This window comes from Marmota flaviventris, chromosome 1 (genome assembly GCF_047511675.1).
Source record: "Marmota flaviventris isolate mMarFla1 chromosome 1, mMarFla1.hap1, whole genome shotgun sequence".
NCBI classification, from domain to species: Eukaryota; Metazoa; Chordata; class Mammalia; order Rodentia; family Sciuridae; genus Marmota; species Marmota flaviventris.
The window spans coordinates 19,980,824-20,008,808 of NC_092498.1; the positions used below are offsets into that span (position 1 = coordinate 19,980,824).

A 27,985-nucleotide genomic window follows, 5' to 3' on the forward strand; every position below is an offset into this window, starting at 1 on the left:
TTCACTGTTATCCATAAGAAAGCCAATCCAAAACATTTATGATTTTTAATGATATTGGTGAAGATGCATAACACCGCACAACACATAACCTCCTACCACCTTGCTAGCTTGTTCTTCTTCCTTTTTACTCTTGTGCCCCAAGACAAAATAAAAACATAAATAAAGCTCTTCTTTTCTTACACAAAATAACATTGGTTCTTTCTCAGAAATGTTAGTCCCAGAAAACAGCCATGCTTCAAAGGAACTGACTGCAAAAGTGAGCTTTTCAAGGCATTTTCTCAAAAAAGGCAAGTCTCTTCCTAAGATGATTTTTTTTTCATCTCATCATGCCTGAGAACTGCAGCTGAGTAGAGTAAGGCATCTGTCACAGAGACCATCTCCTGACCTGAACACAAGTGCTCATGGCTGAGTTCTGCAATAAAAGAGAAAGTCAGTCTTAGAGAGTGTTTTCATCATTATCTCTGCAGGGCCCTGAGAACACGAGGCACCCACCATATTGGTCCCATCAGTTCTGCATTGATGGGTGATAATGTCAGAGGATTTCAGAAGGGCCTGATAGTTCTCATACCCAGATACTAGTCCTTCAGATCAGACATTGGCTGGTGGCTGCTGCACTGGTGGCCCAGGTGAAGAGTCTGTGCCTCTATGATGCTTTTGGAGTTGGTCTGATCTAGTGTCATCCAATGAACAGATAGGAAACCTGCAGGCCCCAGTGCATGGCCAAGAGAACTAATGCAAAGAATTCACATGAGACACCCTGACCCCCAGGCTGCCTCAATGCTTTGGGAAGAATTTTAGCATTAAAAATATTAACAACCTTACAATCTCAGCAAGGATAGCAAGGCGACCCAATGAGGGTCTTTGTGTCAGATTTCTATAAAGAGTGAGAGACAATCCATACAATGAAGTTCGTGCTGGGACATTTGCCTTTCACAGCACATAGCAAGGTGGCTTGTCTAGCTCAAGATTATTTACAAATAACTTCAAAGTGTGGTGGAAACAGAATGCAACTAACCTTCTCTTCTCTACTATTCCCCCATCTCTCTTTTCTCCTTCCTTTCTGGGGGACACAGACAAAGGGACAGTGTTACAAAGATTCTTCTTCCTGATCAGGAAGGGGCAGAGACTGCTCCACCTCCAAGCCAAGACACTTCTGAGTTTCCATGGCGGCTTCTCCATCCCTCCATCATTCCTAGAACTCCCAAGCAACTTGGTTGACGCATGTGAGTTAAGATCGTGGTACCTCTGGGTAAGTCATGCCAGAAGTTACCTGAGAAAGGTTAAAAGTCTTGTTCCTATAAATCTCAGAGCAAGCCCATTGGCTTTACAGCCTGCCAGAGGAGTTCAATCAGTTTCACAATGTGGAAGCCACCATCTATTCTTCTGTCTGTTCCACACTCGCCATGTTGTCATCAATATCCTTTCAACCTCCTCAAGCTGTAAAAAGATGGGGCACAAATTAAGAGAAGAAAGAGAATTGAGAGTTCAATGCTGTTGTAAGTTTTACTCCATGTCAATACTTGTTTGTTTCATCTAATAATTGGCAATGGGGCAGGCGTAAAGAGTAAAGAAAAGGAAAGTTTGTGTTAATGGTGATAACTCTTGTGCTGGAGTCTTCCAAGGAGATCCTCGTGTTACGCTGGCCTCTCTCCCAGGACTCAGGTTGTTTAAGGTTCTCCCAACCAGCCTTACCTGCAGCCAAGTTACAGCCAGGTACAGAAGACTCCCTGACCTTGTACCATCTCCTCTCTCATCCTGGTACCTGCTGCTTCTTCCCTAGCATGCAGGAATGGGGTTCTAATCAGTTACTCAAAGGCTGCATGCTTTGACCTCAGGGTCTCTTCTTTCTTCCAAAAAAACTGCAATGAAGCACCTCTTTGGACCCTCTAGTCTACTTGGTTGCTTTTATTTTTACACAAAAATTCCATGACTTTGCTCTTCTGTGGGTTCTTCTGTATTTTTAACTGGCATCAATGTCTGTAGCTTTCCTTCACACTGTGTGCCACATAATGTTTAATATTTTCTATTATATTCTCTCTCTCTCTCGTACAAACACACACACACACACAAATACCACAGTAAAAACATTTCTCCCTGTAATGCCAGATTCGTGGGACCCCAGTAGACCTCCAGGAGCCGAATCTGATGCAATCATACAAGAGTCTTTATTGCAAGCTCGAGCCTGGACTCACAACCATTCCCGATGCAGCGGTCCCAGGGAGTGAGTCCCGGTCTTTTGTCCAGTGAGATTTTATAGGTTTTGAGGGGATACTCTATGCGTCACAACATCACACAGCAAATCATTCCATACCACGGGAAGGTCAAACAATGACTCTTAACATTGATTAGCACATTCACTGGAGGGAACAAGTTGGGTAGGGGTGATTGGTTAGTACAATAGGGGGATTCGTTTGAACTGATTGGTTTAAGCCACGAGAGGTGTACGTGCTAAACTACATGGTTTCCCAACATGTTATCAACCACCATAAACTACTGGGGGATCATTTGGCATCCCAGGTATTTTCACTGTCTCATGCTGATTGGTGGTTGCAAGGGGGTTGCTATGGGTCTTCACCTAGCCTAACTGAGTCAGGGACACCTGATGTGGCAGATCTCTCCTGTTATTTGTAGATAAACAACTCAGCAGGATGAGAATGTGCCTAGGAGTGCTCTGTGGGTTTTTCCAAGGACAAGGGTCACACCCCCTTCCTTGGACAGGCTTTGCTCTGAGGTAGAGGTTGGTTTCTCAAAAATGGAGTCACATCAGTTTATCACTCCCCAAGACTCACCTCTCAGCATTTCTTTTACTTACACAGTTATCCACTTCCCATCTCATTTTCTTCTATTCTGTGGTGGAAACTTTAGACTTACAGTGCCCATATGCTCTAAGGCAAGTAATACTGGGACTTTGTTTATGGTCCTTTGACTCCAGAGCATGGTCTCTTCATCCAAGGCCAGGTGTGGTAGTGAGAACCTGGAATCTGTCTTGACGCCAGCACCTGGTTGCTATACTTTTCCTCCTGCACATCCAGACCTCCCATCCTTCTGTGTGCTGTGTTTTTTGTTTGGGGAGCTTCGTATGCTCCCTTCCACCTTACTGTGCTAGCCTCAGGCATCCTGGCCTAACCAGCCCCAGGCCACATTCCCCACCATAATAACTCTTTTTCCTTCCTTCAGATGCCAGAGGGAGGCAATATGTTTTATTTTTAGACCCAACTTATAAAATGAACCTATATTTAGAATCATTCCAGCAGTTATTTTGGATAATATTTAGAGTAGCAGGGTTTGTCCTTGAGCAACAAAGCTAAAATTTGAACATGACCTTCCCAACCTCAAACCTGAATATGAGGAAAAACCCATGAATTGAAAAAAAATGAAAAGGATTTATAATGCATGCCAAATTCCTTTTGGGGACAAAAATGAGTATTTTGAAAGAAATTTTAAAACTTGGTAAATAACACAGGATTCCACTCGAATAAGAGTCAAAGATTTTTTTGTTTTAGAGTTCTGTTGTTTTTCTAGGTTCGTGTGGAGGGCCACACAAGCGATTTATTCTCAACCTACTTTTCTGTTATTTGATTTAGAGGACTGCACATGCAAGAGGAAGAAATATCTAGAGCTGAGGCTGAGTAGGTGTGAATCTGAGATGTTTAGTATTTCCATAAGGTATCAGGTTGCTTAAGGTTCTTTTTATGTTGATGTCAGTCTGTTCTCAAAATAACTTTTCTTCTGAATCTAGACTGTTCAAATTAATTTAATATTATTAGAATATTTTCAGAATGTTCTTAGCTATTCTCACCTGTTCTCCAGATGAACCTTATAATTATATTGCCAAGTGCCAAAAAACATAGTCCCATCAGAATATTGATTGAATTTTTTAAATATGAAAAAACTATTTTGGGAAGAATTTAACAATTTCACAGTAGTCAATCTTGTTACTAGACACGTGTCACATGTCTCTGTTTTTAAAGCTTACACGTACAAGTAGTGGGTGTATTTGGCTATTTTCCTCCCAAATTATGTTAATTTTCTGCTTTTTATATTTATATTTTTCTTTATATTTTGTTATTTGTATTTTTATTTTAAATTTTGTATTGGTGCATTGTAATTATACATAATTATGGGATTCGTTATGCCATATTTGGACTTGTACATAATTAGTGCATCTTGTTCCCCAGTTCCTTTCCTTTCCCTCTCCTCCTTCCTGGTAGTCCACTTGCTCTACTCTATTCTATTATTTTTATTTTAATTAGTGTGTTATAATTATATACATTTGCTTCTTTTTAAAAATATGATATCTGTTGTTACCTCTGCCATTATATTCCATTTTCCTAAGACTTGCTCTATTCTATTCTTCCTCCCGCCCCCCAAACTAAGAACATGGTTTAAGTCCATGAATTTGCCTCTTAATAGAGCATTGGCTGCCCCCATTGGACTTTGAATGAGGTGATTTGTTTTGTTTTTCCCCTTGTAGTTGTAATAGTCCATTTGATTCAACAGCAGATTAAACTTCGTTTTATTTTAACTGACTGGATGTTTAGCTTTATTCCTTTGAGATTTTGTTATTTGGGGGATAGAGAATGTGTTCAAGAAATAATAATTATAATAATAATAATGCCAATAGACAACAAGCATTGAGCCTTGATAAGCTCTGCAAATACTCCTTTCCTCTGTACGAAACCCATAGAAGTTAGCTATTCTTAAACATTCACATTTACAGATTAAGAGACCAAGGTTCTGTTAGGGAGCCAGAATGTCTCATTCTGCATTCTTTTTCAGTGCGTGTAGTGATCTCAACTCATCTGAACACGTGGAGGTCATCGCTGGGCCTGGTATTTATGATCAGCTTTGGTAAAACTCCACAGATGCTTGATAAGAGCTCTGTTTACAGTGACTGACTTTGAAGCCGACCTATTCTTTAGCATTCTTTGCCCTTATCTGCACTGCCTACTCTAACACAGAGAGCTTTCTTAAAATTGCAGGGAGTGCGCTTCTATCACCTTCTACTGCAGGTGCCCGGAGCAACCCTCTCCTCACTGCCTCCACTGTCATCTCGTCTGTTGCCCGAACCTCTCCGCTGTCTCTCTCCTGGTTTGATTCTGTTTCATAGCAGAGGCTTGCCTTCCTACATACTGCCAGCATGTGGTTGTAGTAAAATTCTCCTCTCATTTCAGAGATCTGCTTTCTCACTGAGCTGGGGAAATTAGGTCCTTCTCTCTCCCTCAGTTCTCTTTCTGTTTCTTCCAGTTTTGGTGGCTGCAGGAAGATGAGGAGTAACTTTGCTGGGTGCTGGTCAGACTTCCTCTTCAGCTCTGTGTGTGGCTTGTAAGTCAGTGTGTGAAGCTCCTCCCCTGATGCCTTGTTCAATCAGGTGTCTGTATTCAATCTTTCTGGATTGAGAGAAGGCCTTTGCTCTCACCTCCCCTGGCTTTCTGAGATGGTGGCTCTTGTGGCCAGTAAAAGACCAACCGCACTGGCACAGCAATAGAGCTCTTCCCGTCTCTACTTTGGTTCTCAACAACTTTTTGTCAAATGTGGATCCAGGAACCCACAGATTCTATGAGAATTTTTAATTCCTGTACTTCTGTTTTTGTAATAATCTAAAAAATATTATTATAGAGGTTAATCTCATTTTAGTGATAATCTTCAGTTGAAAGATGTTTGCATAGAATCAGATGTCCTTTTAAGTCACGTGTCTTAAAAATATTATTAGTTTAACTTGCAAAATTGGATTATTATAGTATTGTATTAGTGTTACATTTTCTGATTTTCATGTTTATTGTTGTTATATAAGGAAGTTCTTGTTCTTAGGATTTAGATACTGGAATGTTTATGCATATGAATAAAGCCATGATATCTGCAAATTACATTCAGATAGTTCACTGAACAAGTGTGTGTCTATGTACCCAGGTGTAGATAGATAGTTGAGCAAATGGGATAAAATGTCAACAACTGTGTTAACAATTGGGGAATCGGGGTGAAGGTTACACTGGTGTTCTTTGAATTTATTGCAACTTTTTTGAAAGTCTAAAATTGTATCAAAATAAAAAGGTTATATAAATGTCATGATTTTGATAGTGCACAAAGCATTCTCAAAATGTGAAAAAGGATTTTTATTTCTTCATTTAAAAGTTGAGAAAAACATCAATAACTCTTCTACTGTGCCATCAGATTAATCACCAGATGGACCTATTTTAAAAATCCCAAGCATTTTCCTTTTCCACTTGGAATTTTCCACTGGCTCCTGAACACTGTGTTCAAAGTGCCTAGCCTGGCCTGCAAGTTGCTCTGTGACATAGCCCTTGGTCAGTTCCAGCTTCAGCTACTCCTTGCCTTTCATGTTACAACACCAACTGCTTGTGGCTTCCTATGAGCACCTCATTGCTTTATTCTCCTGTGGCTTTGGCTGGTTTAGTACAAAATGCAAACTCCCAGATTCCCCTTCTTCATACACCCTTCTCTCTCTCTGAGTAACTGTTAACCATTTGTTAAAACCCAAATTAGGTCCTCCTTCAGGAAGGCTTCCTGAATCCTCACAGGCTAAGTGTGTCCCCTCTGGGCTCTGGTAGCTCCCTCTGATCCCCTACATCATGACCTCTTAGAGATGTCTGTGTCTCCTTTGGACTGTCAGCTCCAAGAAGGCAGAGAAGTTGCCCTTGCTCTGTGTCCTGCACACCTAGCACGGTGACCAGGAACAGAGAAGACATATGTTATCTGGGGAGCAGAGAAACCTAGCAGATGGTTCTGTTCATGGGGTCCTGTGAGGTGTGCAGGCAGAGAACATGGCAGGGGTGAGTTAAAAAGCTTCAGAAGAATCTGTCTCCCTCATATATCTCCCAAGCCCCTTTGCCATAAGTTTGAAATTTTCCCATTAATGTCCTTTGTTTAAAGTGCTGGTTCTAGAAGGAGAAAGTTTAATGGCATTATGGTTTCTGGTGTGGTTACCTACTAACATATATTATTATAATGACACAGATTATTATCACTAATGCGTGTCCTGTTTGTAGAGTTCTTTATGTTTTCTAATTGATAACATTTTTTTGAGAGTCTCAACAGCCTTTACAGGTGTCTAAATCTTTACATATTTTTTCCAGCCCAGCAAAGTTGCTGAATATAATAAATTGCCAATAAAATGATATTGATTAAATAATGAACAAGTATTATACTCCTGATATCATTAAATGCTCACATCCAAAACCTAAAGCCAAGAGAGACCCTGGCTGTAAGTCTCCTGATGTCAACTACTAAGGGGTAGGCTGGGTGGAGTCTAAACAGGGACTCCCTCTAGCTGATGTGCTGCTCCCATAGATGTTTGGGGTCACTTACAATTTGGGGCTGGTAAGCATAAACTTTTTGAAGAAAGAGGACAAAGATGGATTTACCTGAGCCCCAAATAGGTGAATACCTCTTCTTAGTCCCACTGATTCAGCAAGGGGTTAATGGAAGCTTTCAAGCAGGCTAGATAATTAACGGGATTAAATCTCTACCTGTCAATTAAGCCAATATATTTGAGCATAATGCTATTTAATTCTGTACCAGGAACAGTGCAATAAATCAAAGTTTACAGATGTCTTCAGCAAGCCCTTGATGGATGAAACACTGTAACTCAGAGGTGCATAAAAAATCTCAAATAAGATAACCTCCCATGTGATTAATATAGCTGTCTGCATTAGCATTGGCTCCAGAAGGTTCCAATCCAAACATGTTTAACATCACATACTTTATTGTGACAGATTTAGACACCTGAACTAACTAACCAGGCAAATGGTGTTTAATTATAGTGACTCATTATGGACCTCAGCAATAAAGCAGGGACACAGAATCATATGTTAATTCCTATCACACACACATGACATAAGCAGTCCAGCATCCAGAGGGTCGGGGCCTGGTGCACAAAACCCAGAACAGCACTGATTCCTGTAGGGGCGGTCTTCTTTCTGTCTGTTCAATTGTGCTTGTCCCCAAGTCTAGTTGAAACTTATTAGCCACAATGAATGTCTTTATTGACATTTTCTCATTAAAAAAAAAAAGAATTGAGAGTTAAGTCTTTATTTTCATATATGAAGAACAGTGCCTCCATAAGAACATATGGATGGCTGGAACTCTGTGGTTTAAGAATCCAAACAAAATATTTGTCAACCTCCTGCATGTATTCTGGAATGCAATTCCAAAAACATGGCCTTCTAAGCAGATATACAGATTTGCATTTTTAGAAGTGGGCTAGAAATGTTCAGAAAAAAAAAAATTCAACTCCCAGTCTTGAATTTACTCATGGGAGATTTTTCTTAGTGTCATCTGAGTGTCAGGAGGTGCACAGCTAGTGAAAACTTTACCAGCAGGATCAAGGGATTTGACTTCATCTGTGCTTGAAGTCACCAAGTGTGACCGTGAGGAGTGGGACTTCGTGATTGACTAAAAAATCAAAAAGGAGTGCCAAAGACTGTGGTAAGGATGGTGTGGGACAGAAACGAGTTGTAATCCATACTCTACTCTCAAGCCACGTCCCATGTATTTGGGGAGATCAGCTAACACATGCTAAGGATCACAGTTGTGCTATTGTCTAAACCAGATATAAGAATTCAAGGAGGAGAGAAGCCAGCACTGGGGCAGTTAGAAATCCTCCACAGAGAAGGTGCATTAGCTAAATGTTTAAGAAAGGGAAGGGTTTGGTCAGGCAGAGAAGATGGACCAGCACCTTTGAAATGGGAGAGACAATAGGAATGAATGTGTGAGGGAGGGAGAATGGAGAGCAATTTGAAGGGTGTGGGTTGCTTACCTATGATAGATCAGATCAGAGTGATAAAACCCCACCTAGAAAAAGAGCCAGAACCTAAAATCAAAAGCAAGAGAAAGGTATTTAACATAAATAGGTTGCACATGTTACACAAGAAGTGAGTTTTAAGAATCCTGGTCTAGAAGTGGACAGAGTGGTCTTCACAAAGACATGGGAGCCAGAGCAGGTAGACAGGATATTACCACAAGACCAAGGAATAAATGCATGAGCATCCTGACTATGTCAAGTGGAAGTGGAGATGAAGTCTGGGAGATATTCCCCAACATTCTCTCCACACAAACACTTGTCTTACCCCTGGACTGGTGTTTCCAAACCAGTCACAACCATGTTATTTTTCTCCCCAGAAATCACTTTGGAATTGGGCATGAGACCCCTTCTGGCTAATGACAAGTGGCTTCTGGGAAAGAATTCTTTTTTTATGTGGGAAACACAAGATTTCTCACTTCTTTCTCTGGACATTGTCCCATCTGGAAGGGATGTCTGGCACTGTACACCATGTCATTCTCAGCCTTGAAAATAATCTTGAGATGAGCCAACCCCAACCCCAAGAAACCCCCAGATCTTTCAACAATGCAAGATCATACATGTTCTTATTATTTTAACTACTTTGGGTAGTGGAGTTTTGCTACTTGCAGCCAAAATATACTAAGTGGTCCACAATCCTATTTTCTTGAGTTGAGGTTAGAAAATCTTGGTAATATGCTGCAGAATGAGAAGACAGGAGAAACAGAAGTGGGGGGACTGATTCAGAAATTATAGCATGCTTTAAGTTATGACATGTAGCTTTTAGTTATCGGCGGACACAACATCTTTGTATGTGGTGCTGAGGATCGAACCCGGGCCGCACGCATGCCAGGCGAGTGAACTACTGCTTGAGCCACATCCCCAGCCCGACATGTAGCTTTTAAAGGCTTATTTCATGAGTCTATTGCTAAACAAATAAAAAAAATTGTTATTTATTTATTTTGGTACTGGGGATTGAACCCAGGGGCACTTTACCACTAAGCTACATCACCACTCCATTTTATCTTTTATTTTGATACAGGGTCTCACTAAGTTGCTGAGGCTGCCCTTAAATTTGTGTTCCTCCTGCCTCATCCTCCTGAGTTTCTGGGATGACAGGCAGGTGTCCCAGTGCCTGACAAAGCCAACTTTTAAAGTTATGGCACAACAAACTAAAGTTCTTTGTTCCTCAGATTTGCTAAAATTGGTATTTCCTTTTATTTACATCAACAAAGATGGCACTAACTCAAGTGGGAATTAGTGTCTTTCTCTTACCTGTCTGAAGAGTTGTAAGTGATGGCAATAGAAATTTTGGTTATTCCTTTAGAATGCTGTGAGATGGTGGCTGAGCTTTTAACTCTTAGTATTTACAGGTGACTCTGGCTCATTTGAGAGAGGAGTGGCCAGCTGAATGCATACACTGGGCCAGCCAGGATAATCCAGATGTGCCATAATAGCAACACAAATATCCCAGGGGATCAGCAATAAGCATTTACTTGTCACTCACCAAAGTGGAATTCGAATGCTCCAACAGCTGTCCTCCATGAGGACATAGTCCCAATACTTCTCTGTCTCTCTCAACACCGGCTTCTCTGATCACCATGACAAGAACAGAAAGGGTTGAAGGTTCTCAGCCCAACAAATAGATATTCAATCCTAATATGGCCCCCCACCCCGCAGCTCATTGGCTGGAACCAATCACGTGATCTGTCTAACTGCAAGAAGATCAGGCCTTGCGTCCTCCCTAGCTCAGATATGTGCAGAAATGGCCAAGATGAGGCAGGTAGGGAGATTTCTCTGCCCTCTTCATTTCTGCCTCCCAATGTCTCTCTGATGCATATACCAACATGTGAGCCCCCACCTGATTTTCAGTGGTAACATTCTGAAGGGTATTACCAGGTCCTGAAAGTTTAACTCTGAAGAGAGCTCTGAGGTCCTTAATAAAATGAATATGGATTGAGAATTAGAATCAATCAATAATGACTCTTGTCTCGGTGGACTTTCACAGGGCTGCTTTTCACTTACTAAGTATCCTAGTTTCGAAAATTATCCATCCTGATCTTGCCTTCCCTGTGACTCCTAATCCCCTGAGCTCAATACCTTGCAGGGAAACAGTTAAGATAGAATGGAACTGGATATAGCTCAAGTGGGTGAGTGAGGTATTGACAATAGCACACAAGGAAATCAGATATACCAGACTTCAATAAGAGGGATAAGTGAGGTTTTTCTAGGGAAGATTCTAGATAGTCAGGTGCTACTTCAGATCCTCTTTTTGACAAACTGTGGAGTGCTTTGACTTGTTTTGTGAATTGATGTTGGTACATTTCTCCTAAACTTCTCAAAATTTATTTGCTTTTTTTGAGCAGAGATGTATTAGCAAAAGTCACCTCCAGTCCAGTGGGCTTCACACAAATAGAAGAGCTGCTTCTATAAGCAAACTGACCAAAATCAAGCCTGAGAAAGATCCCTTGAAATATCAGTTAGATTCAGCTGCGGGTGTAGCTCAGTACCAGAGTGTTTGCCTAGCATGCATGCATGCACAAAGCCCTGGGTTTGATCCCCAGCACCACCACCCCAAAATCATTTAGATTCAATACTTAACAACATCACATTTTTACCAAAAGCTTTTAGTTGCCCTGGAAATTCATCTTTCGGATTGTTAGTAAAAATGTAAATTGACATACCCGTGCTTTCACTGAGATTTGGGGGATTTCTCTGTATAATCTCCCCTCCGAGAGTCCAAAGAAAGTGTTGCTCAGATATGTGCATAAATGGCCAAGATGGGGTGGTTAGGGAGATTCCTCTGCCCTCCTCATTTCCACCTCTAATCTCTTTTGCTCCTCCTCTCCCAGGTTTGATTGATCAGAATATAGGACACTCATAGAGCTACATATGAGCAGTGGTTGGGATACCTGCACCTAGAGCCAGTACTCTAGTGTCTACATTCCTTCCTCCTTATTCTCAGTGGTCTTAAGTAGCCATCAATAAGGTGAAAACTTATCACACTACAAGCTGCTAGATTTTCCACCACCTTTACAGAAGAGCAAGTAGAAAACTCCTGAAACAAACCCTAAATGGCAGCCATTCTATACTTAAGTCAATCTGCTGGATGTGTGGCAAGGTTGTAATGTATAACTTGCTGCTTGATAGATATTCACCTAACATTTTTTGAACAAATAGCTGAGTAGGATAGTTTAAATTTGCATCTGATAGTTTTAATTTGCATTTTTTTTCCTCTCTCTCTTAATCAAACAGGCCTGATTTTGGATCCCCGGAGCAGTTCCAACTTGCTCTGTGGCCTGGGGAAATTATTTAGCTTCTCTGAGATTAGTTTTCTCATTAAATGGAGAAGATGATGATGATATAATAATATTGCACAATTTTGTTAGGAGGACTTAATGAGATAAACTACAGCCGTCCCTCTTTATCCAAGATTTTACTTTCTATAGTTTTAGGTGCCCAAAGCCAGGAAAGATCCAAAAATACTAAATGGAAAAATCCAGATATAAATAATTCATATAAACTTTATATCATTCTGAGTAGCTTGACAAAATCTCACACATCCTACTCTGTCCTGCTCAGGACATGAATCATCCTCTGTCCAGCATATCCACACTTTATATGCTGTCCACCCAATAGTCACTTAGTAGTTTCTTCAGTTATCTCATCAAATGTCACAGTATTGTAATGCTGATGTTTAAATGATCCTTGCATAGCAGCATCGTGTTACCCCTATGTCACTCACCTCATTCATCTTATCATTTTTTCATTTTATCATCTCACATGACCACAAGAAAAAGGGTGAGAATAGTATAGTAAAATATTCTGAGTGATAGATCACACCCACTTAACTTTTGTTATAGCATGATGTTATACTTATTCTAGCTTATAATTAGGTATTGTTTTTATTTGTTACTTTGTCCAATTTATAAATTAAATTTTATCATAGATATGTATACATAGTATCTATACATAGGAAAACAGAGTAAATATAGGGTTAAGTACCATCCACAATCCCAGGCATTCACCAGGAGTCTTGGGACATATTCCCTATGGGTAAGCAAAGACTACTAGATACAAAAGATCCTGATAATAATAATACAATGACAGGGCTGAGGTTGTGGCTCAAGTGGTAGAGTGCTCACCTAGCACATGTGGTGCACTGGGTTGGATCCTCAGCACCACATAACAATAAAATAAAGATATTGTGTCCACCTAAAACTAAAAAATAAATATTTAAAAAAATACTGACAATATTGTTAATAAACTTTTATATATCTTCTCATTCTCTGCATTATTAATGCAATATGATTGGAGTGCTTTTGGGTTACTTGTTTCAAAGTTCCTAATAACAGCAGGGCACTCAGGTCATATGATGATCCTGACTTTCTCCAAGCCCTTTACTAGAATTTCAGTTCTGCCATCAGTCATCTGGTCAACCAGCTCCTATCTCCTAGCTCTATTTTCCAGTTTTCATTTAACAAATGAATTCCAGGAACAGGATCATTCTTGATTATTCCTTTTTCATTATTATTTGGGAGCTGGCAATACATTGGGTCAGATATCGAAATAAATAATAAAAAGTCATACATTGAACAGGCTCACTCTTATCCCTGAACTTGACCACCCCATTGGTCAGCTTCCAGCTCTCACTGATAATCATTTTTATTATAGTCTTACATATTTGGGTTTTTTTTTCCATTTCATAGGCAAAACTAAGCATTGTTTACTTAGTGCTTTACACATTGCTGTTATCACCTAGTGAAAAATATCCTCAGGCTCTTTATATATTAGAACATCCTGAGTCTAGATTTGTGTTGCTGTTACGGCTACATGGGATTCCACAGGGTGGATATACCATGATTTACTTGGCAAATACTTTATTGTAAACATTTATACTTTTCACATCTTCCATTATTACAAACAAAACTAATAAATAATTTCATACTCAAGTATTTCACGTATATTCGGATAATCAGAAGAATAAGTTTCTCAGAAGTGGTTTTGCTGACCCAAAGGATAAATACACTCATTTTGATAGATATTGCCAACTTGGTTCTTATATTAATTCCACCATTTTATATTCCCAATAGCAATGTCTAAGAGGATTAAACAACACGTTTAAAGCAATTGAACAAACGACAGATAAAGATTAATAATGAGATTAAGAACCATAGATATGTTGTAGGTTAAAATTATTTATTAGAAATGGAAAAGTTCTGTGTTGGTTGTAGTGAAAGTAAGGATCTGAGATTTACAGCTCAAGCAGCACTGATCCCACCTTCTCTAAAAATAATGGCAACTCACCTCTGCTTAGCACATCTCATCCTACCAAACCCTTTGTTCACTAGCTCAATTGAGCTTCACAATATCACATGAAGAATGTGAAAAAACTTCAATCACTTTTCCTACTCACAGAAAGGTCAAGAGACTTATCTTTGGTGAAATAGCTAGACCCCATGAAGCACTGGGACTTGAGCCTCAATCTGCTGACTCCAGATCTGGGGCTGTTTGTTGGAAGAGAACCTAGTTGGAAGCCAAATGTTCCTATGACCTCTCATCTCTTTGCCCTCCCCTGCCACCCTCAAGCTTCTTCTCACCCATCTACTCACTCCTGGTCATTCCCACTTTTCATGTCATTTTTTTAAAAATCTCCAACTCCCTTAAGGATAGTGAGATGGACACTTTGATGCCCAGGTGCCGACTCTTCAGCCCACCTGATTTCAGCCACACCACACTGGGCAGTTCCATACACACTGACTCCACAGTTCCCACCTCAAGCATCCACCATATCTCTTCACATTTTCTTCTTTGGGGCATCTTCTAAAGCCAAAGGATCTCACTCAAGCTGGAAGTGCTTATGGAGGGGTATGAAACTCTTGTGGGTGATCTTCAACCAGTGGAGGGCAGAACAGAAGTTAGAGGATAAGTGACCCAGCCACCATTTTTAAAAGGGAAATCATTCTACCAGGGTCTTCAGAGGATGCCCAATGAGATTAAGCATCTATTGTCACAGTTATAATCAGCTGCACACACATCCTAATCAGCTCTTCCTCCTCCATGTCTCACTCTCCCTACTCCTTTATTCCTGCTTCCTGGGACCTCCCAAGACAATGCACACTGAAGTCCTCATCCAGTTCTGCTTTCCACACATCAGTATGTATAGGTTAAAATAATTCCTGGGTTGGGGGAGCATGGGAGATTTGAGAAGGGATATGTAGAAACTGAAAGTCTGGGACAATGAAGAGTATGATCAGGGGTCAGGCAAGTTGAGCTATTCATGGAATTGCCTCTGAATTATCACATGACCTTGGTAAATCACTTTCCCTCTCTGGACCTCAGTTTCCTCATACGTAGAATGGAGATAGTACTCCTGCTGCCTCACATGGCTCTGAATCCTGTTTGTGTGCCATTTAACCTCTATCACTCCTACCACACCTGACCAGCTCCTGAGAGGCAGCATTAACCCATCCATAAGGTTGGAGCCCCATTACCTAATTACCTTCTACTAGATCCCCATCTTACAGGTTCCTCCACCTCAACACTACCACATGGTGGACCAAATCTCCAGCACTTGAATTTGTGAGGGACAGACCATATCCACACCATCAAACTGCCGCAACAACATTCCAGCTTGCAGACATTTAGGAAAAGTAATTTTCATTTAAATAACTAATGCAAATCTTGGGGGAACAACTTGCAGTTGGCTCCTCCCTCCCTGGTCCATGACCCCCTCTTCGCTTCTTCATTATTCCATCCAGGGCCAAGGCCTTCATTCAGGAATAGCAGGAACCCAGAGTGTTGGGGCAGAGAGAGGATCATAAATACAGAGGGTGGCACTTGTGGTACCCAGCTGTTCTCAGCATGCCAGTGAGAACAGAATATAAAGCATGGACTTAAAATTCAGCAGGAAACATGCACAACTAGTAGAAGAGGCAGTTGTGTTGGAGGGGTTAAAACACGTAAACTGGGATATTGAAAAAGACCGTGGATCATTCTTCCTGCAGGCTCTTCCAGAACTCCAATGTCACTTATCACGGCTGCCTGGAAACAAGAAGCTGAGCAAGGTGGTTGCTTGAGACTCATGATTTTTATTATTCTTGTCTCTTTACAGTCTTGTTATCCCCCCATACAAAAAAAAACCCATAAAAATCATCTATATAAATAGAAATGGTACCTCAAGAAAAAAAATCAATTCCTGGATAATTTTACTTTTGTGTTAAAAGATTTTCTTCCTTTTATTTTCTGACTTAGACTATTTGCATAGAAACGGAATCACTCATGCCATTTCTCTTTGTGTTAGTGCTCTTGTCTGCTCTGTGACATGACAATCACTGTGGAGATGACTGCATGTGTCAAGAACAGACAATTTCATAATTTCAGATAGAGGATGATTTACTCCATCCTGGGCTGAGAGTTAATGTGATCCTTTGGACTCTTTTCACCACTTTTGTAAGAATAAGAAAAAAAGAATTCTGCAGATTAATATTTTTAAAACTTATTTCATACTTATTCTCAATTCTTAGAGTAGGTGCCCATCAAAGGTCATTGTCACCTTACAATTGTAGTAATTCTAAATGCCAACAGAATATCTCCTGGTTTGGGGTCTTGCAGAAACTAGGTCCTAGGCATTCAGGAACAAGAACACCACAGTGTCACAGGACTGAGTTAATTAACATCTGACAGAATCCTGAAGGGTTTGCTGTTCCAAGGCTCTGGGTTGACCTCTGCCTCCCCCTAAACATATTACTCAAGCAGCTGAAATTTCATAATGAATATTCTTGCTTGGCCACCTGCTGAGAGGCCCGAGCTTCCTTCCTCTGAGCCTGCACTGCCCCTACTCAATTAACTGGAAAGATGTAGGAAGCAGGATGGAAAGGGAAACCCATTGGGCACAAAAAGAGGGAGAAAAGGGTTGCCAGGGATACCAGAAAAACCCTCTTTAAACTTTCCCCTAAAGTCAAGAAGAATGTACAGTGGAAGCTAACGGGGGCCCACCCATCGTCTCTGCCTACCTGGAAGTCACCCACCTCTTGGTGGACAGCTCCCATCGAGGGGGATGGTAGCAGCCTCCAGCACCTCATGCAGAGCATACTCAGCCCATTCATGGGGAGGCAGAAGCTCCAGTGAGTTAAAGCCCCCAAAACCTCAGCTTCCTCTCATCTCAGTCCTGAGGAGTATTCGTCGTGTCTCTCAAAGGACCCCGGTAGGGCTAAGTCCCAGTTACCCACAGGGACAGCCCTCCCTTCCTGCCCCAGTTGGTTTTTTCACTGTGCCACTGTTCACCATCCTTCCTGGGATTGCCCCCACCCATGAACATGGGCACACAACTCATTACTCAAGGTTTGCTTGGTCACCTGCCACCCTAGATCAGTTCTCCTCAGTCCCCTCAGGGCTGCTCTGCCTGAGTCACACTCTACCCCTATTTGTTCTCTGCTCCCCCAGTCGGACCCACTTCTACATCTTAAGTGACAATCCTCCCTTCCCAAAAGAGTTTCCTAGCCTCTCTCCCTGCCCAAGTCCTTCAAGACTCCCAAGGCCCGTCCTTGACATTTTTGACAAATCCGATGACTTACTAACATTGCAGACTCATAGTGGAGTCACGCCAGGGCATTCTCCATGTTTAATTGCCTCATTAAACAAAAGGCCGGAACAATCATCTTATCAGAAGATGCAAAAATGAAATCCACCTGTGAATTAACCTGACGGCCAGTGGCTTCTCATAGACAGCAAATGACAAACGTTAACAGCAAAAAATGCCTGTTCAGACAGCGTGATTTAAACTAGGGGGAAGGGGCCAGGGGGAGGGAGGTGTGACTCTTGGAGGAAGCAGTGGTGGGTCCTTATTTTCTATCTTAATGAAACATTGCAAGTTTTATACTTTTGCAGAACAAATAGAACTGTGACTTATGCTTCACAATTTGTGTAATTGATTTCTTGGATTTTTGACAGTTCTATCATGTTTCCAATAAATATCTTCCTCTCCACAGGAAGTTGGTCATATGGTGTTGGGAATGGGTTTTTCCCAGAGCCTTGATTATTTTCCTTTCTTTCAATTCCAAGGCAATTACCCCCTAAATCATTCATTTGGCACTTCGCAGAAGGAAGCCACCTTGCATTTTAAAATCCTTTTTCTACCTACAAGAGCCCAGCTTCCCCAGGTAGACGTCTTGCCTTACATTTCTCCCAAGTCCTGATAATTGCCAGTCATATAAAAATAGAAAAATAATTTTTCCTTGTTACTGATGAGAATGTTGACAGTTTTCTGAAATATAGTCTAAAATTCTCTTCCTTCTTCCACAGAGGAGTTGGCAGAACTGCATCTCAGTGATGGCACTGACCATAGTACAGTTCTGCACTGCGTTTGGATTGTCAGACGCATAGCCAGCTCTTCCTGTCCTGTCCTGTGATGCACTCCTCACACCCCTTCCCAGCTTTTAGAGGATAATCTAAGGTATGCTAGGAATCCAATATCCCAGAAGTGATTTGGCCTGAAATGTAAAAGGCACCAAGTGTCTGCAGCTGGAAATATCCTGTGCTCACAGACAGTCTCCCTCATATTTCCAGATTGGGCGGGCACTACCAGGTGCAGAAGGTCCCCACGCATGCAGGATCTTGAGCAAATCTGGCCAATGTTAAATGCTGCCAAGAATGGAATCTGTCGACCCATGAAAACTTCCTGTGTTGCTCTGACTCACGCAACATCACTCCCAAGCCCTGGTTTGCATGCTTCCAGAACTGTAAAAAAATAAGTCAATTCCCTTCCTCAGAATTCAGAAATACCTATTAAGCAACATCAGCTTTCTCCACAGAGAACAACCTTCCTCATAGTAGAAAACCTCATCAGATGACTATCTCTAGCCACTATGGAAAATACCAGCCAACCTTTGCTCTAGTTGTAATAGAATAGTGTTAAAGTGCACATTCTGATTCTTTAAATTAACATAAGATGCATTTTGAAGTGTTTGCTGTCTTTTTTCTTCAAATGAATATATCAATATAAGTTGCCCTTGCACACACACATAAAAGAGCTCTAACTGAAAAACCGATGTTATGTGCAATACAAGATCTTGGGAAATTCGAGCCAGATCATTAGTGAGCTATGGAATTCTCAGTTTTAATGGATTCGGTCATTACACCACTTTATGTACATGCTCCCTCCTGCAATATTAAGCCCTAACAGAAAAACTTTCTCTGGCTGAAAGAGAACCAAGATTTATCTTCAGTTCCACTTTAGTGGAAAAATCCCAGGAAAGTTCTGCTTTCATAGATATCTAGGTGTTGCCCATGCCCCATCAGAAACAACCTGAGACATCCATGCTGTAGAAGTGGTGATAGTGAGCACTGGTGGAAATTTCTGTAGCAGAGTGAGGTCAGCTGAAGAATGTCCCATGTCAACAATGGCCCAGTTCAGGAGAACCATGGAAAACAACAGTGAAACCAGCAATTCTTGGAGAAATATTCACCAGATTTTTGATAGCTGGAAGGGTACAGAAACTTAACGGGTACTTTGTGAATTCAATGTTAAGCCAAGGTCTGCTTGGAAATTTTATTACTACAAGACTAGCCATCAACCAGGAACATGGCGCCTCTGAAACACTTAAAGAAGAGGCCATTGAGTGCTTGTGAGGGACAGAGGCTTTGATTTCCTGCTTTATTCTCACAAGCACCTTGCATAGGTTCTGGGTTAGGCATTTCTTATTCTCATTTTATAGATGAGTCTTGGAAAGATTAAATAATCTGCCCAAGAGTAATAATCAGGGCCAGCATTAAAATCCATGACTTTTCCACAGAAACTACACAAGCATTTCAAGAAAGATGCCTATTTGGAAATGAAGCTTCTGGTGATACAAATTTTCCAGGGATGATGTTTAAAATATTTAGCCACCATTATGTTATAGCATAGGCCAATCAGAAGGGAGACAGCAGTTAACACCATATTGGCATATTTACTGAATAACCCTTCTTCAATCCATGAATGAAATCTGAAACTCTCTGAGTGATTGTGGAAGGGTTCATGGCTGGTCACTGTCATCAAAATATTTTGCATTACAAATAACATTTTCAATGATAAAAGAAATGTATGTTCATTGTCAAAATTACAAATATTAAAAAAAGGGAAATAAGAATTAGAGTGTAATTCACATATATACACACAAGCATAAAAGCTCTTGTTATAAGTAAGAACTTGCCTTTTTCACTTGCGACATAAACATCTTCCCTTGTCTTTAAAAGAATCCCTGTGACTTTATATCAATGGCTCCTTGATATTTCACTTAGGGGTATAATATAATTGATTTAATCCTCCTCTTCTTTTTCCAAAATTTGAATATGTGTAGGTAAATAATGTTTTGATAAATATCTTTGTGCCTGAAGCTCTATTTGCCTTTTGTCCTTGGAAAAATTCCTAGAACAGTTACTGTTCTTGGATGATCTCAAAACTACCTAATATTGTAAACCTGGATTCTAAGATGGCTCTGTTGTCTCCACTCACCTCCACCATGAGGAAAAATTTCCTTCCAGTCAGTCAGGGACCACCAAGATTATTATGGCTGTTACCTTTATATGACCTCTCACCTGGGACTCTGCTAACATCACACCACATCCCTGTTGGCATACCATTGGTTTCCCCCATGGTTGTTGACAAAATTTACTTTGCTGCAGGTGGTTTTCAAGATCATGCATGCACTCACCTTGTTTGTCTCACTCTGGCTCTTTTTTTTTCCCTTTTACCCTTGAACTTCATACTTTATCAACTTTAGATGATACATAATCTGCCTAAGGTCAGCCAACAGATAAGAATCAGAACAGATAAGAATCATCTTAACTATAAAACTTTTACCCTTGAACTTCATACTTTATCAACTTTAGATAAAACATAATCTGCCTAAGGGCAGCCAACAGATAAGAATCAGAACAGATGTGAACATCCAGAAGAGTATGTGCCTCTTCCTCATTGTCAGATGGATAGGCAGCTTGCCCACTCTGTGGCACGCACCTCAAATGCCTCCTCTTCCACACCACAAACCTCTTCCCTATCCCCATATGATACTCTATGGCAGGCTGGGAATCCAATATCACAGAAGTGATTTGGCTTGAAACACAATACACAGGAAGGTCTCCAAAAGTGTGTGATGCAGCTTCTCCTGCCTGGACCACTTTCTTCACCACTCACCTCCAACTTTGCTGAGAGCCATTGCCAAGTAGGAATGTCGCATGGCAATTTCTTCATCAGCCTACCCCATGTTGCTTAGAGGAAGGACTCTCCATTGTGGACCCAGATCATTTGCAGTGACTTTGCATGAAAGGTGACCTTGCTCAAGGACCAGGGCGGATCCAGGTTTAGGGTGTATCCTGCTGGGAATAGGGAGTATCCCGCTCCTTGGGTTTAGGGCGGATCCAGGTTTAAGTTGGACCCTGCTGGGAATAGGACGTATCCTGCTGCCTCAGGCACACCCACTCCTTGAGTTCCCATTGAGTTCTCGCAGGATTCAGAGAGTATTTTGGGATACAGAGCCCAGTGGAGGTGTGGATTGGCCCAGAACGTGTTTGTAGAGTGCCGGTGTGAGTTCAGGAATAAAGAATTGCTGTTTGAATCTACAAGGCTGTGAGTGGCTCGTGATTTTGTGCCCAGCCAGACTGCGGCACAACTTCACCTGCTTAACTCCTACTCATCTTCCCAGTTTCTGCCTTGATATTATTTTCTCAAGAAATGCCTAGGCAGTCTGACTACAATAGTACACCCATCCCAAGATGGGACCCCTGCCCTCCTGATGCCCCCCTTGCCTTCCATAGTGCTGGCCCTGTCATTCATCACACTATAGTGTAGGCCTCTCTTCCCTACTGGATTCTAAGCTCCTTGATGGCAGAGATGGTGTCATTCTGACTGTATCCCCTGTGACTTTTGCAGGGCTGGCATATGGTAAACAATGAGTAGACACTTGTTGAATGAGCAGAACACAACCTGTGTTTAAAGTCTGTGATTTGCTGCTCCAATCTGAATGGACCAGAGAAAGTACCCAGGAGCTAAGTAGTTGTGAGTCTAGAAGAAACTGCCGTTTTCTTGAGGAATTTTTTCCTGATTAGGAAATGATAAACCTCAACAGAAATGGCAATAAAGTCAAAGTCAAATGTGTGAGGCACTCGTTAACAGGCAGCCACAGAGAGAGGAGAGAAGTTCACCCCACGTCAAACAGTGGATCTTAATGTTGACTTTAAGCAGGACATCCTCAATCTCAGGGGTTAGCAGTGCAGGAATAGGTGGATAATGCCTGCTCTTAAGGGTCAGCCACAGTATGGAGCTTGGATCCTTTCATAGCTTGGGAGTAAAAGGAGCTGGGTTCAGGGAGGTGACATCCCAGACCTTCTATACTTGCACTCCAGACACCAAAGGGAAATGTCTTCATAGAGTTATGTGGATTGGTTTCCTGACTTGGCCCATCATATTCCAGAATCTTCAGAGAAGACTAGCTCAAGATATTCATTCCTTCCAAGAGCCACCCATATCATCTCTTACTGTCTGAGCTAATATGAAGGTACAAATACCTCAGGACCAGCCAGCTTTCAAACTATCAGAGGGCTTTATAGTCCCACGGAAGATTACAAAATTGGATACCAGATTACCTGGATTCCAGTGCAAGTTTTATAGTTAAAGTGATTGTGTCTGTTTCTTTCATTTGGAAATGGAGGTGTTTGGGGCCAGGCTGTTTCTGAGATCTTTTTCTAAAGCTTTACTCATATGTAAAATTATAAAGCCTTTAGCTTAGCATTGTTGAAAATTATTTAAATAAAAGACATGGAGTTGGGGACGGTGGCGCACGCCTATAATCCCAGCAGCTCTGGAGGCTGAGGCAGGAGGATCATGAGTTCAAAGCCAACCTCAGCAAAAGCAAGGCACTAAGCAACTCAGTCAGACCTTATCTCTAAATAAATAAAGAATAGGGCTGGGGATGTGGCTCAGTGGTTGAGTGTCTCTTAGTTCAATTCCTGGTACCAAAAAAAGAAAAAGAAAAAAAAAAAAAAAGACATGGTTTTAGTCCTTAGGCAAATTTGTGGAGGAGTAACGTCTACAACCTGGAGTGCTTCATTCATTCCTGCATAGACATGAATGCAAAATAAAGGGCTGTAAGCACATCTGGTCAAAGAAAAGGGAATGAATTCTGGGAAGAAGTGAGGTTTCAGCTTGTTCTAACAAAGACTGTTGGCAAGTCCCATAGCCACAGTAAAGCTATTGGAAGGAGATAGGATGAGACCAGATATATCATATTCATGTCTAATGTGCCCTTCACCACCATCCTTGGCTGTAATTTCTTATTCAAAAACTAATTGGACTAGTACTTTTCTCTGTGATGTCACTATTAATAATACTTTTTAAAAATCATTTTAAGCTTCCGTACACATGGAATACCTATGTTTGCAAAAGTTGTCATTTGTTCAAAAAATGGAGTCTTAGTTGCTGACCTTCACCTTGCAGGAAAGAGGGAGAGTGCACTAAAGCCAGGCAGGTACTGAACCAGAACTGGACCACACAGCCTCTCTGGGACTGGCCCCTCTCTCCGTCCTTCTCCCCTTTGACGCTGGCTCCCTGTTGTCGACGTGAGTCATCTGTCTGTGCTGACTTCATCTGGTAGGTTAGCTGCTCAGTGAACCTCTGGGCTTTAATGACTAAGAAATTTTCCAATATTTCACTATGTCTACTTTCCACACAAGGTCGGCCCTCCCCCTTCCATGGTTCCCTTGGCTTTCAGGAGGGAAAAGGAAGAGGGGAGCATTGACATGGAAGAAAGGACGTGAAAAGAAAGAAAGGGGCAGAGGAGTGTTCTGAATTACCTGGCTTCAAGTAGATGATTGAATGACACCAATGGAAGACTCCCTATGGGTCACTCCTGAGGTCCCCATGTCCAATCTCAGCAGGCTTCACCTCTCCTTTGTGCACCTGGTGGCTGGGGGCAATAGCAAGATCAGTCATTAATCACCTAATCCCCATTAATCACCTAATCCCCATTAACTTTCTTGACTGCATTTTTCATATGCTACTGACATGACTTTGGACTTGGCATTATTAAACAACAAGAAATGATTACAGGTTCTTCCCAGAGAAGTGACTTGAAGATAGCAGCTGCCATTCTCTATCAATCAGAATTGTGGCAGGAAACAGATGGCACAGCCAAGGGGGTATTCAAAGAAGGTTCTTTAAAAGGACGACACCCAGTGATATGTGCAAAGTAGAGGGACACCAGCAAGGGAGGCTCTAGGGGAGCTGGCACTGGGGAGACCCTACTGTCCCAGACCTGAAGTGGTCATGGCAACCAGGATGGAGATCAAGCACTAGAAGAGAGATGGCTGCTGGCCAGAGGTTGTGGCCTTCAGTGGGAGAATGGACAGTGGCAGAAACAGAGGGAGCTGATGGAACACCCCGACCTCTCCTTCCTCACTCTCCACTCTCCCGTGGAAGCCTCCATGGGCTGAACCCAACCAGAAGTGAGAGGGCACAAGTATTGCAGGTGCTGTCCATGTCCCTCTCAGTCAGGTTCTAGTGTCAGGGCAGGACAGGGAAGTGCTGTCCTGAGGCCCTGGATCTGGAGGGGCAAACAGAGAAGACCTGGTCTTCATTATGCATATTATGTGTTATCTAGAGAACCAATATCTTCCCCCCAAAATAGCAGAGAGAGAGAGAGAGAGAGAGAGAGAGAGAGTATGTGGTAGATTTTTAATCTCATTTAATGCGCACAACAACCTTGCAGGGTTTTCATGTTGTTCAAATGAGACATCTTAGGCTTTTAGAGGTCAAACCACTGACTCCCCTAGAAGAGGAGGTACAGTAAGGACATCAATTCAGGATTTTGACACATACTGATATCACTCCTTGCCCATCTTTCTTCATACCTGCCCACCATCCCCTTTCTCCTCATTCACCCAGGCTTGACCTAGCCTTCATGTCTAGTTCAACCTTATCCAAATGAAGCAACTCCATTGACCACACCCCTTACGGCGGCCTAGGGCCCACAGTGGTGTCTGACGCTGTACCACTTAGCAACTATCCATTTATTGACTTTGTATTGTTCTGTGGGTGTTGGTTCCTGAACTTCAGAGTCTGTTTTCCTAAGACAAGATCAATAGAAGGGTCCTTTGAATGGCAACACCCGACAGCACTTAACATGTTCTGTCATTCAGTAGATGGTCAATAAGAACTTCCCAGATTTAAATAAACAGTGAGGACGGTGGGCAAAAATACACTGGGCCAGGCGAGAAGGTGTGTGTGTGTGATGTGAGTTGCACGTGCACTGGTGTCAGCCAGGGTCCAACACAGGAACCAGAACCACTTTAGCTGAAAGGGGCTGATTATAGAGAATCAGGCGCTCCTGCAATCACTGGATGGGCACACATGCGGGGTCATCTCTAGACTCTTGGTTTCAACACCAAATTACTCTAGCTTGACCCGTAGGTTGGAAAGCTGTTATTATTAATGGTGCACACAACTCCCTCACACCTCCGAAGTAAGGACCAGATAGACTATGGGATGCAGAGTTGAGCCACGGCAGAGATTTTCCTCTCACCCACTTTGCTTCCCTCTGCTGCAATGCAGGAAGATGGCTTCTGTCTGCTTCTGTGCTCTGCATGCAAATTTAGCTCATCCACACAATCTATCTAAACTGCATCTAGAACACTGGCTCTAAGGAAGTATAGGAAAGCAGTTTGGGGCTTCTCCTCCTTGCACAATTAAGGGGATTCCAGAAAGGGGTGGGAATGGACTCTGAGTGCCAAAGGAGCTTGGGCAGCATGAGTGAGTGTGGACACAGAGCATCTGGGGGCTGCCACATTCTGAATCAGGACCGAGCAGCCATGGCGAGGTATCTAGGAGCATCACTAGGCTCAGGGAGGTGGAGGCAAATTCTTTTGAGGTATTTTAGATGGATCATTTTTATTCCGATTGGTTAAATTTTCTGGTGGTCTTTGAAATCAATCTTGAAGGAAGCAGATGTCACAGAAAGACAATCCATAACATGAAATGAGTGTGTAGAAAGGAAGCCAATCAGTCTCCTAAATGGATATGGTGCCCTCATGAGTGTGGTGGGCAGGCGCTGGGGGACCTGGTGTTTTTAGGTACTGAGTCTTTGGAGCAGCAATTGACACCCCCTCAAGTCTGCTAAACACACACACACACACACACACACACACACACACACACACACCTTTAGCCTTTCTTGATCAACAGTGTCCCCTAGTGGCACAGCACAAACACTCCAGTTTTCTATAGTGTGACAACAAAAGAGCTCAGTGTGAGCTCAACTAAGTGACAAGGAAAACATAAATAACTAAACTGAGGTAAGTTGAAACTGGACCTCATAAGGCTTAGCTCCCAGTAACTCAGGCAGCCTCTCCTCCCCATCTTATGTGTCAGGTTGACTCTGGCTAGCCATGACTTAGGATAGTGGTTTTTCACGGGGCACTGTTTTATACCCCAAGGCACATTTGGCAATGTCTGGAGACATCTTTGGCTGTGTGACTAGGAAGGGGATACTAATGACATATAGCAGGTAGAGCCCAGGGAAGCTGGGAACCATCCTATAATGCACAGTACAAGAAAGAACTATCCAGTTGAAATGTCAGTAGGGCCACAGCTGAGAAATTCTACATTAGAGGAGGACAATTCTTCCCTTGGGGATGCTTCTTATGCTGTCAAGGTCTCCAGATCATCAGGACTCAAGCCATCTGCATTGATCCTTCTCCTCAAACTTGAGACACAAAGAGGGAAAAAGGAAAGGACAAAATCCTACAAATGGCACACTCATTAGGATGGCTATTATAAAACAAAAAAGAAAATAAATAAATATTGGTGAGGATGTGAAGAAATTGGAACTTGTGCTCTGCTGGTGGAAGTGGACATTGGTGCCACCTCTATGGAAAACAGGGTCTGAGCTCCTCAGAGAGTTAAGCACAGAATTACCATAAGATCCAGCAATCCATTTATACCCACACCACATAAAAGCAAGCACTCAAACAGATAGTTATACACTCACGTTCATAGCAGCATTATTCTCATGGCCAAAAGATGGAAGCAAACCAAATGTCTCTGAATAGAAGAATGGATAAACAAAATGTGGCCCATACATGCAACAGGATTCTATTTGGCTTTAGTAAGTAATTGTTATGGTTTAGATGTGGTGTCCCCCAAAAGCTCACTGTGACAACACGAGGTTTGGAGGAGAAATGATTGGGTTAGAGCCTTAACCTAGTGAATTAATCCCTGATGGGATTAACTGAGTGGTAGCTGGAGGCAAGTGAGGTGTGGCTGGAGGAAGTGGTTCATTGGGGGTGTGGCTTTGGGGTGTATATTTTGTATCTGGAGAGTGAAATCTCTCTGTTTCCTGATCATCATGTGAGCCCCTTCCCTCTGCCTCACCTTGAGCCCCGAAGAATGGAGCCAGCATTCTTGGACTAAGACCTCTGAAACCATGATCCCGCAAATAAAATTTTTCTCCCCTAAAATTGTTCATGTCAGATCTTTTAGTCATAGCAGCAAAATAGCTGACTAAAACAGTAATGAAATTCTAATACATGCTACAACATGGATGATACTTGAAAATGTTATGCTAAGTAAAATAAGCCAATCATCACAAAACTACTAGTATTGCATGACTCTGCTTAATGTGGCACCTAGAATAGGCAAAGTCGCAGACGCAGAGAGCAGAATGGTGGTCGCCAGGGGCTGGGACCAGAAACACCCCACAGCCCACACAGGAATGGGGAATTAGTATTTAATGGTCTAGATCTTCAATTTTGGAAGTTAAAATTGCTCTGGAAATGGACAGTGGTGATGACTACACATTGGTAAATATTATGTGATGTAGAATTTTACCACCACCACCACAACAAAAAATCCCCACAAACCTGTAGTTCTTGGCTCTTTAAGGCCAAACAGCAGCTGAGTTCAGAAGGGGCTCCCGCTTGACAAGATCCTTTGAAAGTGACCTACAGAGGTCCCAAAAGTGCCTTCACCAGGACTTTTGTCAGGCCGTGACACATTAAGTGAGAATTCAACTCCCATGGCCTTGATTACTCCAGGCTTGGTTTGGCTTTAATGTGACCAAGGACAGCTGGCAGCCCACGTGGTCACCTCTTCAGAGCACCAAAAAGGGCATCACTGAAGAGTCTGAAGTGTCTGTGCAGGAGAGAGCTCTCTGAAGC

General features: G+C 42.0%; 1 long non-coding RNA gene across 1 annotated transcript; it reads right to left on the reverse strand.

Moving 5' to 3' along the window:
- Positions 1 to 31: 31 nt before the first annotated feature.
- LOC114104118 (uncharacterized) lies at positions 32 to 27,985 on the reverse strand. The gene is made up of 4 exons (XR_003584789.2): positions 27,689 to 27,985; positions 23,627 to 23,739; positions 1,271 to 1,437; positions 32 to 412 (listed from the first exon to the last, which is right to left on the reverse strand). It is a non-coding gene; the product is annotated as an uncharacterized lncRNA (long non-coding RNA).